This window comes from Oncorhynchus masou, chromosome 31 (assembly GCF_036934945.1).
Source record: "Oncorhynchus masou masou isolate Uvic2021 chromosome 31, UVic_Omas_1.1, whole genome shotgun sequence".
Lineage (NCBI taxonomy): Eukaryota > Metazoa > Chordata > Actinopteri > Salmoniformes > Salmonidae > Oncorhynchus > Oncorhynchus masou.
The window spans coordinates 43,130,788-43,145,941 of record NC_088242.1 but is presented as its reverse complement, the minus strand read 5'-3'; the positions used below and the strand labels follow the sequence as shown (position 1 = coordinate 43,145,941).

General features: G+C 40.2%; 1 protein-coding gene across 4 annotated transcripts in view; it reads left to right on the top strand.

Moving 5' to 3' along the window:
* Window positions 1-15,154, top strand: part of LOC135523964 (retinoic acid receptor alpha-like) — a 244,811-nt gene that overhangs the window by 18,619 nt on the left and 211,038 nt on the right. For 2 of the 4 annotated variants that reach the window (XM_064951011.1, XM_064951007.1), the window contains exon 2: window positions 4,670-4,754. The exons of 1 other annotated variant lie outside the window; for it this stretch is intronic. The gene's annotated coding sequence lies outside the window, so the exon portion shown is untranslated. Of the gene's footprint in view, window positions 1-4,669; window positions 4,771-15,154 lie in introns of all 4 variants that reach the window. One more of the 4 variants, XM_064951008.1, reaches the window with a different exon arrangement.

Sequence of the window (15,154 nt, the reverse complement as noted above, 5' to 3'; positions counted from 1 at the left end):
CTTGCCCAAAAACAAGAAATGGTCTGTTAGCACCATGGGCCAAAAAGGTAACTGAAAATTGGAGTTGTATGATGCAAGGAACTACTTCACAAAATAACCATTATTATCACTGGTATTGACAATGGAAGGCTGATGCTCTTTGATCCCATGTATTTTATCTCCTGCCATTGTGGCCTCGTTAGGCACTTAACCCCCCTCCACAAAGTTAAACACTGCACTGATAGGCTGCTGTATAAAAACTTGTGGTCCGCCAATCCCCCATCTGGAGAGCTGCTGGGTGTGCAGGCTTTTTATCCAACCCTGCTCAAACACAGTTTACCAAGGTCCTTTTACAATGTGTTGTGTTCGAGCAGGGCTGGAGGAATAGCCTGTACATCCAGTAGCTGTAGAGGCAACATGTAGATGTTTGTCAAATTGACAAAGGCTACTAAAGTGTGGCTTTGTCGTCATGTTTTCTTGGGCTGTTATATAATTTTGTTCACACTCTAGGTTTGTTTTTCAATGTTGGTTTGCGTTTACTGCAACAGGAATGTTTTTCATCACAAACAAGCGGAATGCCTAAGTTACCACGGTAACAGCCCGTTCCTTAAAGGGGCAGCTGAACATTTTTGTCTCACCTAATGATTGAGCATGGATCACTCATCTTTTAATTCATGAACTTTTAGTAATTTCTTACCATTAAGAAGCACTCATACTTTAATTGTTCTCCTAGATTTGTGTGCTTCTACATGTCTACTTAGGAGTACATCATGTCAGTGTAGAGCCCTGAACTAAAATGGTAAATCAGCCTTCTGTGGCAGGGTAGGCACTCTGTTGATTCTTGATGTTCAGTTGTAGAACTGTTTCTGTTTTTGCAAATGTATTTAAGTGGTTTTCTTTTAATATACATTGGTTAAAAGGCACAGGTCCAAAAAATGAAGCTGTCTGTCTACCCCATTATTTATTACTAGTAGTACATTTCTTGTTTCAGAAAACAGAAAGCATGCTCATCCTTTTATTTTGTGTATGTAATTATGGTGCAGAATATATTTTGGCTGGTAAAAAAATCTGAGTGGCTGGCAGATTTTTCTACCTGACAACAGTAGCTGTTGGACCAAAAAGTTATTTTCCCACCCTGCCAGAACAAATGCTATTAATATTATTGTTATAGTAGCTTCACCCTGCTGAGGAGTTAACCCCCTGCTGACAACAGCTAGCCTGGGGTCACTTCGGCAAAGAGTACTACACCAACTAGCTCACAAATGTAGCTTGTGTGCATGCATGTCTCTGTTTCTTTGTGCTTGTATATCAGGGGACCTTTTTTTACCTGTTGGTCAGTTAACCTGTTGGGCATCTGTCAAAGCAGAGGCATTGATAGATCGTCCTGCCTGCCATGGCGCCTTTTTAGAACCGTTGTCTCTCTGTGTGTGTGTGTGTGTGCCAGGCGGGCATAGATAGCAGCATCACCCTGCTGTCTGCCTGCACATTAGTTGAGGCCAGTGCCAGATCTGTGTGAACGGGAGGATAATGGCCCATAACAGAGCTGGTAATGCTTTGGCGGCTACTGCTGCCTCTGCAAATTCAAGAGCTCACCTCATAGCGTCATTGTCATACTGTGCTCTTTGCTCTGCTCTCCAGCCAAGACTCTTTTGTAAGCTGCTGCCTGCTGCTGCTACCATTGTCTCTATGGTCTGTTAACACAGCAGAGCCAGGGAGAAGTTTGTTCTGCCCCTGAACAAGGCAGTTAACCCACTGTTCCTAGTCCATCATTGTAAATAAGAATTTGTTCTTATTAACTGACTTGCCTAGATAAATCTAAAATCCCATCTCTCGATCTCAATCATGCTACAGAGAGACTGCTGTTGTTCTCTAGCAGATGAGATGCCAGTGCAAGCATTGAGAGGGGAGCCAAGATGAGCCACAAATTACCCTGGCTGGCCCGCCTTGCCAAAGGACAAGACTCGGACCACATCAGTCTTTATTGGGTACAGGCCTGCACTGTGCCTGTGGTGATGTCTGCTGTCTGCTGACATCGATTGATGATTTAACAAGCTGAAAAACTTTAAGTGACGTAGATGGTAGTACAGTGGGGCAAAAAAGTATTTAGTCAGCCACCAATTGTGCAAGTTCTCCCACTTAAAAAGATGAGAGGCCTGTAATTTTCATCATAGGTACACTTCAACTATGACCAACAAAATGAAAAGGAAAAAAACTAAATCCAGAAAATCACATCGTAGGATTTTTAATGAATTTATTTGCAAATGACTTGCCTAGTTAAATAAAGGTATATAACAAAAAAAAAAATTGGCTCCCAAAAATACCGATTCCCAATTGTTATGAAAACTTGAAATCGGCCCTAATTAATTGGCCATTCCGATTAGTCGGTCGACCTCTAACACCGACTACAGTGTCCTAACTGTGGGTTCTGCCATCAGCCTGAGGTATCATAAACAAATGTTTAACACATTTCAACATCATTACATTATTTTAAAGGTATTGGAAATTTCAGGAAAACGTCATGGATGATCGTTGTGTGGAGAATCGATTCATTTCCCTCAGTTATTCTGTACAGATTCCTCTCTCCATTCTAACAAGCCCTGCACAGCTTTATAGGTGGAAACAGAAGACTTATATGTGGGCTTTCAGCGAAGGGGTCATAGTTTATAATAGCATCAAAAATAATATCCCAATATCACTATCAATAAAAAAATAAAGTTCAATTTATCTCTATTATTGAACTACATTGTGTATATGGCCCAATAATACGCTTTGTAGCTAAAATGTATTGTAGCTAAAATGTTGCTGGGTTCTTTTCACCCTGCTTTTGTTTCTAAAGCTGTGGTTTGTCAGAGACCTATGACATTTGTGTGCGCGCGCAGACACACACACGCACACACATCTGTGCGCGCACACACTGCAGCAGGTACATGAGCATTTACAGCCTTAATGATTCATGGTATTGGGAGAAAAGCATATTGATAAATATATATCTGGAGCACTCAGTCATTGAAATTGCGAAACTAAGCTGGGCAGAACTGAGATGAATGCAGCGCAGTAAATTAAACACGCAATCTTCTCTGTTAGGTGATGGCACAATGGTGATTTAGGCTTTCGTGTGAGTTGCCCTTCATTATTCATGTGCTGTGGGCTGCCTGCAGTTGAATAGATCCACAGGCCATTGACTGGGCACATTAACGGAGACTGAGCAAACTGGAGGGAGTTAAAAATGGCTTCATTTCTTCTGAGTCCCATATTCATCAAAATGAATGTGGAACCCCAAGCATGTAGTTTGGCATCCTGCGTATGTAAATTGTGTTGACCGTGTTCCTGGAAAGGCTCGCTGCATTGTTCCCGGGTTTCATTTCGTACACACATCAGCCACTCCTTGTTTCTCAAAGCCCTCTCTGCCTTTTCAACTTGCTGCTCCCTCCCTGGATATAAGGCTATCTTAGTCTGGTCTTTAGCTATGCTTATCACACCTCAAGGTGTTGGATAATGGTTAGCTACTGAATCAATACTTTTATACAAGTTTCGCAGGCCACGATTTAAAATAAATGTTAAATTTCAACATTAGAGGTCAACCGATTATGATTTTAACGCTGATACCGATTTATTGGAGGACCAAAAAAAGCTACTCCCGATCAATCGGCCGTTATTTTTTTTTTTATTTATTTATTTTTTTGTTGTAATAATTAAAACAAATACTGACTGAACACCTTTTTATTTTAACTTAATATAACACATCTATCAAATCAATTTAGCCTCTAATTAACAAAGTGTTGGAGAAGAAAGTAAAAGTGCAATATGTGCCATGTAAAAAAGATAACGTTTAAGTTCCTTGCTCAGAACATGAGAACAAATAAAAGCTGGTGGTTCCTTTTTAACGTGAGACTGGGTACAAATGTATCTATGTCTACAGTAAAACATGTCATATCGAAATAACCTGAAAGGCCGCTCAGCAAGGAAGAAACCACTGTTCCAAAACCACCATAAAAAGGCAGACTACAAAGATCATACTTTTTGGAGAAATGTCCTCTGGTCTGATGAAACAAAAATAGAACCGTTTGGCCATAATGACCATCGTTATGTTTGGAGGAAAAAGGGGGAGGCTTGCAAGCCGAAGAACACCATCCCAACCGTGATACTTAAATAAATACTTATTTTCCACCATAATTTGCAAATAAATTCATAAAAAATCCTACAATGTGATGTTCTGAATTTTCTTTCTCTCATTTTGTCTGTCATAGTTGAAGTGTACCTATGATGAAAATTACAGGCCTTTCTCATCTTTTTAAGTGGGAGAACTTGCACAATTGGTGGCTGACTAAATACTTTTTTTGCCCCACTGTATAACACAACAAAATGTGGAGAAAGTGGGGTGTGAATACTTTCTGAAGGGACTCTATAATTTTCTTTTTCATTTACTTCCCTATTGGACCTACCGCTATGCCATATCTCTCCTGTTCTATTAGTTTTCATATCAACTTTCTTTTGTTATCCAGAAGCCAAAGGCACAATCCTAGTCATATTAGCAAACCATCCTAGTTGTTGCATCTTTATATTCCTCCCCCTTTCTAAATTTCTAACAGATTTTCATCTGTCACAAGGTGTGCTGTTTAAAATGTTTTCCCCCGAAATGCTTTTTGGCAAATGTTTGATAATGTATGTTTTATTTGCTGCTTCATTACAGGGCCCGTGTGGTTCAGTTGGTAGAGCATGGCGCTTGCAACGCCAGGGTTGTGAGTTCGATTCCCATGGGGGACCAGTATGAAAAGGTATGCACTCACTACTGTAAGTCACTTTGGATTAGAGCATCTGCTAAATTACTAAAATGTATATTTGGTATTTATTAGGCTCCACATTATCCGCTGAAAAAGCATCAGCTGCTCTTCCTGGGGTCCACATGAAACATGATCTAATATACAGTGCCAGTCAAAAGTTAAAACCCACCCACTCAAGGGTTTTTTATTTTATTTATTTTTTACTATTTTCTACATTGTAGAATAATAGTGAAGGCATCAAAACTATGCAATAACACACATGGAATCATGTAGTAACCAAAACAGTGTGAGATTCTTCAAAGTAGCCACCCTTTGCCTTGACAGCTTTGCACATTCTTGGTGTTCTCGAAACCTGCAGTCTTGAAGGATTTCCCACATACGCTGAGCACTTGTTGGCTGCTTTTCCTTCTCTGCAGTCCAACTCATCCCAAACCATCTCCGTTTGGTTGAGGACGGGGGATTGTGGAGGCCAGGTCATCTGATGCAACACTCATCACTCTCCTCCTTGGTCAAATAGCCCTTACACAGCCTGGAGGTGTGTTGGGTCATTGTCATGTTGAAAAACAAATGATAGTCCCACTATGCGCAATCCAGATGGGATGGTGTACTGCTGCAGAATGCTGTGGTAGCCATGCTGGTTAAGTGTGCCTTAGATTCTACATAAATCCCTGACAGTGTCACCAGCAAGCACCATAACTTCATGCTTCACAGTGGGAACCGCACATGCGGAGATCATCCGTTCACCTACTCTGTGTCTCACAAAGACACGGCTGTTGGAATCCAAAACTCAAATTTGGACCAAAGGACAGATTTCCACCGGTCTAATGTCCATTGCTTGTGTTTCTTGGCTCAAGCAAGTCTCTTCTTATTGGTGTCCTTTTAGTAGTGGTTTCTTTACAGCAATTTTTAGAGGTAACTCTGGGTCTTCCATTCCTGTTGTGGTCCTCATGAGAGCCAGTTTCATCATAGCGCTTGATGTTTTTGGCGACTGCACTTGAAGAAACGTTTTAAGTTCTTAATGGTCCACATTGACTGACCTTCATGTCTTAAAGTAATGATGGATTGTCATTTCTCTTTGCTTGTTTGACCTGTTCTTGCCATAATACGGACTTGGTGTTTTACCAAATAGAGCTATCTTCTGTATACCAACCCTACCTTGTACAGAAGTTTTTTAAATTATATTTTTTAATGTATGTTAACTAGTTCAGTTAGCGATTTTATGACTGAACTCATCTGCTGTTGAAATCAGGATACGATTTGAGAGTAGGGTTGTTACCGTGACCGTATTACTGCCACACCAGCAGGAAGGAGTCATGACCACAGTCAAATTCAACACGACCGCTTAGTCATGGTAACTAGATTTCTCCAAGCTATGATGCTGCTGGTCATTAGTAGCCTACCAAACGTGCTGATACTCAGTACTCTATTGTCTAATCACTATGACATAAATGTAATTGAAAAATCTAATCAGAACTTCATGAGGCGATGAGCTCCTGTTGCGCAACATTTTTGTAGGCTATGCAATTGCGTGAGAAAATAGTTTTGTTTGGATCCTTCTCGTTTTAATAATGCAATCAGCTTTCTATTGGGTAGGCCTACTATATTTATTTCTCAACTTTCCTAATATTAAGATAATTGCTTCTCTTTACAACAGGAGTATAGCCTACCTGGTTGGCATGAAGACTAACCACTGGAAAAGCGTTATCCATTCGCTTTAAAAGTGAATTTTTTTCTCCTTCTGTTGACAGGTGCATGATAATGGTCCATTCTAAATCAAAACAAATGTTCACACATTATTTTGTATTTGTAAAGACCAGATTAAATCAATAATTGTCTGGTGGGTATCGACTAATATAATTGTCTGGTGGGTATCGATCACTTGTGAATGATGCCCAGCTTGTAATATATTTTTTTAACTTTTTCAAATCAGTCGCACACCTCATGTAGCCTAGACCATAGGCTTACGTATATGTTTTGAAACAGTTTATCACAACTAAAATGGTCAAATAACTTCTTAAATTGAAGCACATTAATCCGCTTTATTTTGTATTTTTTATTTGACCTTTTATTTAACTAGGTAAGTCAGTTAAGAACAAATTCTTTACAATGATTGTCTACCCCAGACAACGCTGGGCCAATTGTGCGCCGCCCTATGGGACTCCTAATCACAGCCGGTTGTGATACAGCCTGGATTAGGCTTGTTTCCATTGTAAGTGCAACAATACGCACATGGCAGTAGGGTATAAGTGTGAATGTTTCAAAATGAAACCAATTAGCGGGAAAACACCATTCTCAAATGTCCGAAAATGCTTTATGCATGTCATACTTTATTATAAAAAGGTGCATCTTTAAATTTATCTTCCACAAACTTGAAACTCAAGCGCCTATGTATGCCAGTTAGGCTCTACACCAGTTAGGCTCTACACCAGTTAGGCTCTATACCAAATTATGAGACGGCAGTGTAGCCTAGTGGTTAGAGCGTTGGACTAGTAACCAGAAGGATGCAAGTTCAAACCCCTGAGCTGACAAGGTACAAATCTGTCGTTCTGCCCCTGAACAGGCAGTTAGCCTAGGAACAGTGGGTTATCATTGAAAATAAGAATTTGTTCTTAACTGACTTGCCTGGTTAAATAAAGGTTAGAACATTTTTAAGTGAAACATTCTGATCTGTTGCATTAGCCTCATTGCTTTTAAACATTGTTTTTTTAATGGTAGTGTTTGTATTAATTTGGGATTTATTGCATCCCACAACTGTCCCAGACTATGTTTGGAATATTTCTTTCTCGCACAGAAGGACAAGTTGACCAATAGAATAGGTCAACTTTTTCACTGTGGGGGATAGTGGATGACAGGCTAGTGCGTTTGCTGTTCATTTGGCTTACTCATCTTGTTCGCTGACTTAAAGTAAATGTGGGCAGTTCAACATTTTCCCCGATGTCTGTCATTACTTGAGCCGGTGAGAAGATCCTGATCACGTGACGGGCATTGGCTCGTAAGAATTGAGATATCTGAGAGAGCCATGCGAGTGAGGGGTGCTTCGGCGCATGCAGCCGGGAGAAGGGCATTATAATTAATATATTCAGCCCAAGGGCGCAAAAGGCATGGATTGTTTTTTTTTTTAGGGGGCAACACAGTGGCTGCGCAAGGTAATTCAAGGTATTATCAACTGCTTGTCAAATTGTGAATGAGAGATTAAGGTGTGTGCAGTCTGCACAAAAACAAACAAACATTCAAACCATCATTAGTCACATCATGCAGCTTTAGAATATATAAAAAGTATAAACTAGCCAAAGGGTTCTTTCACGACTAAAGTTGCATAAATATTTCAATGTACGCACTCAATTTTTTGGGAGAAAATATATTTTTTTTATTCAGCTATGTATATTTTGTATTCTTTATACTATAAGTAATGCCACAGAATTCTAAGCAAACCTTGTCTGCTAAATGAACTAGTGTAGCCCACAGCCATATGGCATAGCCAGATCAGGGCCTAACATAAGGGCAAATATGAGTATGATATTCTGTTCTTCTGAAATAGACTACATTTTATTCATATCATGTTTCTCTAGACCTGTCTAAAATAAATAATGTATTGATGGTGTAGGTTATATTGCATGGATTTCTTAGACTTTTTAAAATATAGGTCTGCATCAGTAGCTTGTAGACTGTGTGTGGAAGCCAGGAGATTATAAATGGGTTCATGTTAATCAAATGTCAATTACCGTGAGACCGGCAGTTATTTGCTTGACATCACCGGCTGACAAAATTTCATGACCTCTCAAATAGGGCTGTGGCATACTAGTTAGCTCCAAAAGAGGTTAGACTTTGACTACATGCTGACAGTGCATTCTGAGCCTTCCAGTGGCTAGCCACACTACAACCTTAATTTGACCAGGTTCCCGTGAAGAAATTGCAATGACAGTCCACCACAACATACCCGAGAGTCTCCTGATTAGGAAGGGGTAGTCTGTTTAATTTCATTGTGTATTAAAAACAGTTTGAGATGTTGTTCGGGGATTTTGCCAGTGGTTAGAAGGGGGAATTGGGCACCACGGGAAAATGTTGTCAGAGGTTGTAACAGTAATGGAAGGTTCAGTTGCAATGAATGGTAGTAGAGGCATAATCCTTCTTATGCAGGAAAATAAAAGGCATGTGATATATCAGAAATTGTGTAATATAACTATTGTCAACCTACAATATATAATTATAAATAGTTTATGGATTTTATACAGTTTCTGTAGAAATAGCCCCCCCCCAAAAAATGTTAGCACACCATGTCTAAATTTTCTTGAAAAGTTGAGTTCTTATATATAATGCTATATCAGCACTTGTTGTATTTACAGCTTCTCTATCAACTGATTTCAGCCAGTATATGGCTGTGGATTGACTGCATTGTTTGAATGGAATATTGTCAGTTAATAAAAAAGATTTATAAAACTGGTTGACCAACTCCCTGACCAAAATGGCTGCCCTTTAGCTCTTCATAACAAGGTTAATGCCCTTTCTAGTATTTAAAGTCCTGCATAGCTAACCTCATGTTATTTAACTTGTGACATATTTTCAGTAGCTTACATAACTGTGTTCAGCTAACACTCCATTCTTATGCCAACAAGTGTCAAAGGCAGTCTGAGCTGAGCAGGATTGTTAAGATTGTCTTGTTTCATAAGGGTGTCAAGATTTAGCGTAACCTACTTTTCTTGGTTGTCCATACACTTGTTATGTAGGCCTAAATGCAATTTCTCAGTTCGCCTTTAAACATAAAATGTTTATAAAAAAAAAATTATCTATTAATCTGTGAGAATAACCTGGCAGCCTGTTGTGTTGTAGTGTTCTGTTTTGGAGTACTATATTACCGTATGTTGTGTTGTAGTGTTCTGTTTTGGAGTGCTCTTACTGTATGTTATGTTGTGTTCTGTTTTGGAGTGCTCTATTACCGTATGTTGTGTTGTCGTGTTCTGTTTTGGAGTGCTCTATTACCGTATGTTGTGTTACAGTGCTCTTATTTTCTACAGTTATATTTGGCCTCAATTGAAAATAGAGGCAATGGATGGGAACTAATGGAAGTGCATGTGAGCGAATTTCCTCTCTGTAAACTGCTCTTTTCTTTCTTTTAAGGATGATTTCTCTTGCATGAGCATGTCCCTCTCCATTGTCCTAGTGTTCATGGGTCCCATGTTGCACAACAGCGTCTGTTCATCCTCAGTTGGCCCCTAGCCTTCACTACCCACTCGCTCTGCTCTACTCGTCTGCAGCGCAGCGCAACCAAGTTGGGCTGCACACTGTTCTGAGATGCTTAGTGGGAAGGACCCCCGGGTGTGGGGTGTTCTCTGATAAGCATTTGCCAAATCTATTTCTCACTCAGCCCTTTGTCATCCCCCTGATGAATTTCAGTGTTGTTTTGTGCCACCTCTGTATTGCCTATATTCATATAGCTCACATTTGTTTATCTGGACAGCTAAGCATTGTGTTGTAGCTAGCACTCACCACAACACACACACACACACACCCCTGGCATTGTTTTCCTATCAAGCCAGATAGAATTTTAACTGCCCTCATGAAGCATGAAATATTGAGCTTTATTTTGGCTCTGGCAGGTATTTAAACTTCTGATATGATCCAGACCACAGTCATTAAATTGTCAAAATGACGCAATGCTTCATTGCTGCCAGCATGGCATGTTTTTCCATTCAGGGATTCCAGTATTTGTCTCTCTCATAAACACTGGTCATCTGGTTGCCTGTAGTAAGTCTTCATTAGCGTTGATGTAGATGTGAGGTTGAAATTATTTTGCCTAAAATGACATACCCAAATCTAACTGCCTGTAGCTCAGTCCCTGAAGCAAGGATATGCATATTATTGGTACCATTTGAAAGGAAACACTTTGAAGTTGGTGGAAATGTGAAAGAAGAATATAACACAATAGATCCAGTAAAGGATAATAGAAAGAAAAACCAACCGTTCATTTGTAAAAATAAAAAAGTGTACGATCTTTGAAGGCCTTAATGTATTATTCCAGCCCAGGTGCAATTTAGACTTGATGGCAGCAGTGTATATACACGGTTTTAGACTGATCCAATGAACCATTGCATTTCTGTTCAAAATGTGGTATCAAGACTGCCCAAATGTGCCTAATTTGTTTATGAATAACTTTTCATGTTCAAAATTGTGCACTCTCCTCAAATAATAGCATGGTATTATTTCACTGTAATAGCTACTGTAAATTGGACAGTTCAGTTTGATTAATAAGAATTTAGACATATCTGATATTGGCAGAAAGCTTATGTCCTGGGAAATATTCTTGTTACTTACAACCTCATGCTTATCGCATTAGCCTACATTAGCTCAACCTCCCCATGGATGGGACACTGATCCTGAAGAAGTTTTAAAGAAGTCTTCTTGGTTCTCATTTAGTTCTCACCTATTGCCACATGAATGTAAACTAGGTGCCCTTAACCCCAACCACCTCGATCTGTCAGCCCATGGATACCCTGCAACAGGCCAAATTTGTTTATCTATTTTTACTTTTTGACACCGGTCTTCTACTTTGCTCCAACTTATAAATAACAGCTAAATGTGTACTGCCTTGTTTTACAGTTCACTGTTAGATTCCTTTGTGCAAAATATCTTATTTGGCCTTGTAACTTTGGCTTGTGATTCGAAACAGAAGGTTTGGCCAGATATCCTCTCCTCCCTCAGCTTTGGTCTGACCTTTCCTCCACAGATTTTTTCGATCTGACCAAGGAGATAAGGAAATGGGGGAACCGTGGTAGATTATCTGGAAAATAATATTTAGCAAATTTGGGTGAGGAAGGGGTGCGGCACAGAGAAACTGCATAGTGCAAAGAATTGCATGGCAACTTCTGTTGTTTTTGAAAATCCATCTGGTAATGTCTACAGCTGGCTCCATGCCTAAGCTCGTCTGATTAAAAAACCAGCCTCCAGTGCCCAGCCCTTGCTACACAATACACCACCACCCTGCCCTAGATTCTGCTAAACCCAAGCCAAACTGCTCTCCTCTGTCAAGTCTTCTGGAAGTGAATGGTAATTGTTGGTTGAAAATGCACTATACAGTGCCCTCCACTAATATTGGCAAAACAGGTTGGTAAATTATTTTATTTACTGTTTATCCTCTTAGTCTTTTGTTAATTTTTTTTACAAAAATCTAACCTTTTTAATTAAAGTAAAACAATTCAAAGAAAATGTATTCTTTTAAATAAATATTTTTCTCATGTGTGCCACAATTATTGGGACCCATTCATTCAATACTTTCTGCAACCTCCCTTTGCCAAGATAACAGCTCTGAGTCTTCTCCTATAATGCGTAATGAGGTTGGAGAACACTTGGCAAGGGATCTGAGACATTCCTCCATACAGAATCTCTCCAGATCCTGAGGTCCATACTTGTAGATTCTCCTCTTCAGCTCTTCCCACAGGTTTTGTACGGGGTTTAGGTCAGGGGACTGAGATGCCATGGAAAAACCTTGCTTGATTCTGTGTTCAGCGAACCATTTTTCTGTTGATTTTTGAGGTGTGCTTTGGATCATTGTCCTGCTGGAAGATCCAACCACGGCCCAGTTTAAGCTTCATAGCAGAGGCAGTCAGGTTGTGATTTAATATTTTTGGGCCACTCTAACGATCCTCCTCACTGTGCGTGGGGTCAATATAGACACGTACTCTTCCGGGCCGATTGTTAAGATCTCCAGTTTTGCTCATATTTACTAAGACTGCCAATATTAGTGGAGGGCACTGTTGAGTATGGTACAGGTGAGTGGGACCATAACGTAATAATGTCTAACACGTTGCCAAGTTTTGCTGAGGTATTCAGATGACCCCCCCCCCCACACACTTCAGTGTTTGCATGAGACTGATTTTGAGCACTTTCACACAGCTAAGCCACAGTCGCTCTTTATAATGAAAGAATGGTGCTAAATTAAGGCTTGGCAAATCTACTTTCTAAATGACCTCGCGTTGAGGATTGTGATGGATTAGACTAATTTTAGTGCCACTTTAAAAAAAATCTGCTTTTTAAGAATAATTTTTTCAAATAGCAAAAGGTTTCTAAACTGAAGGGTGGGCATTGTTAGGCGAGCCATTTCTGTAAAAGGAGCTTGTCTAGTGGTGAATTCAAAATATCCAGAAACTTTCTTTGTAATGTTTCGGCACTAGGTAGTTAAGTCTTTTGCAGGATTTCTCAAACTCCCCTTCTCACCGCCTCATGTTGCCTAAGCAATTTGAGGTTAAAGGTTGACATTTTTGAAATGCCATGATTCATGAAAAATGTAGGAGGACTATTTATTTTTTTCCTCGGGAGTTTGCCTCAGCTTTCCTCCTAGACCTAGATCATGAGCAGGTCTGATCTGAAGTGATGGAATGCACAGCACAGTGCTTGTGTGCAGTCGTCTAGTTCTTACTGCAAGTCCGCACAGCAGGAGACTACCCAACTTTTCTTGAGGGGCTGACTTATGGCCTAAACTCACCAAAGGCCAGCGTGTTCTTTATTTCAAAATATATTGTATTGAATTATAATGACCCAACCGCAGCTGGGCGGGCGGGTACTCTGCTTTGACGCCTCATTCAGTTAGAACATTTCTAAATGTTTGCGTTTTATCGCTGCCACTTGTAATTACGCAAAATAATGACTAATTACAATCACTTTTTAAAACTTTTTATTGTTATTTTTTAACCTCCATTTGAATTAGAGGTAGGTTTTGGGTTCAGGCTTCACCATACATGCTAATTTGGACCAATTTCATCCACTCAAATCACTGAGCAAAGATAATTGGAGATATCACTGTCCTGCTACAGTAGCATACAGTTATTGCACTGCTTGTCCTGTCCTTTCCATCTGCCTCGCTCTGCTTGCTTCGCCCGCCTGCCTCTGGTGAGCTTTTTCTTTATTTGAAGGTAGGTCACTTAGATGGTGACAGTTGGGGCCTCTCCAGCTACGATGTGTTTTACCACTGATGCACCATCAATATACGCCCAGGCTCCCATTTTGAAACCATGCCACTGTGTTGTGTTTGCTGTGCATTCAGCACTTTTGAATAGCCGTCAGGGTATTGATTTGCTGTTCCTTATAGGTCTGCATCAATTCCTCTTTGCACTTTTGTCCATGACGAGACAAAGGGCAAATGTTTGGTTAAAACCCAGTGCTGCTCATTCACTTGTAATCGGACTAGTGTTTGGGGATTACTTGATTAATCAGGATATTGATTGATTAAAGGCAGATTGGGTTATTAGTGCACGGGTCTTTCGGTGGGTGGTCGTCTAGGGCAGAAATGTTTGGGTTGCGTTGTGTGACAGGTGGCGAAGAGACTTAATGAGCATGGTGATGTATGATCCATCCCCATCATAAAAAAAAACTGAACCAAACAAAAAGCAGAATTACCCTGAATCATTTACAATAAGACCAGTCAAAACTCCAACAGTTTTCTGCATATGACAGGGAGAGGAAAGAGTATCATTCCATCCAGGCCTTTGTGGCCTACCTTTTGTGAATGCAGTTTAAAAATTGACCAACCTCTCATTATTTTGGTGGCACATGGAACATTCTAATCATCATACTGACCATTTATTAAATTATAAACATCTTGTTAATTATTTTTTTGTACCTGCCCTGTGGGCAAACATTACAAAATGTAATATTGGTGCAGGAATAGTGTCTACTTCTAGTGGCTGGACCAATGTCATCCTTATTGCGTAGCTTAATTTCATGATTGATACTGTTGGCTTTAATTCCTAAATGCGAACAAGAATGACAGGACAAAATGCCAAATGGTGAAATAGTGAGATGTATTGTGGCAAGGTTGAAATCCCTCTATCATCATATGATTTGGAAATCTGAGAAACACCTTTATCCCCACCTGGTCATATGACAGAATGTGCAGCATATCTCATTATCCGAGTATTAGGGGTCCTGTATGAGTGGGCTGTGTCTCTCTACTGACAACCATGGTCTTTGTGGTTTCAGGTTCAATCGGTATGTTGCGTGACCCTTCCTGTTTTGTTTTGAAGGGTCTGAAGGACAATGGTGTTCTGGGGTACTTGCCCTGGATTTGGCGTGAATGTGCATCTTTAGATTGCAGCACTGTCCTCTGGGACGTGGGTGTGGGGGCGAACCACCGTGAGCCAATGGTCTGAGGGCGGGCGTGTATTTATAGAGTGAGTCTGGTTAAAACAACATGCTGTCAGTCTCATGGCTCTCATCACAGAGCTACCATTTCCAAACTACTCTGTGTGGAGACTGCTGTCGTAACCACACTTTGCCCCCGCCACATTAGTTTATTTACACTTTCATATTTTACAGCCCAACATTGCAGGGTGCCACTGTCAGAATGAGTTAGAAAACATCCGGAGTGGATGAATTAATCTTTTGAAAGCTGTCTCCGGCTTCCT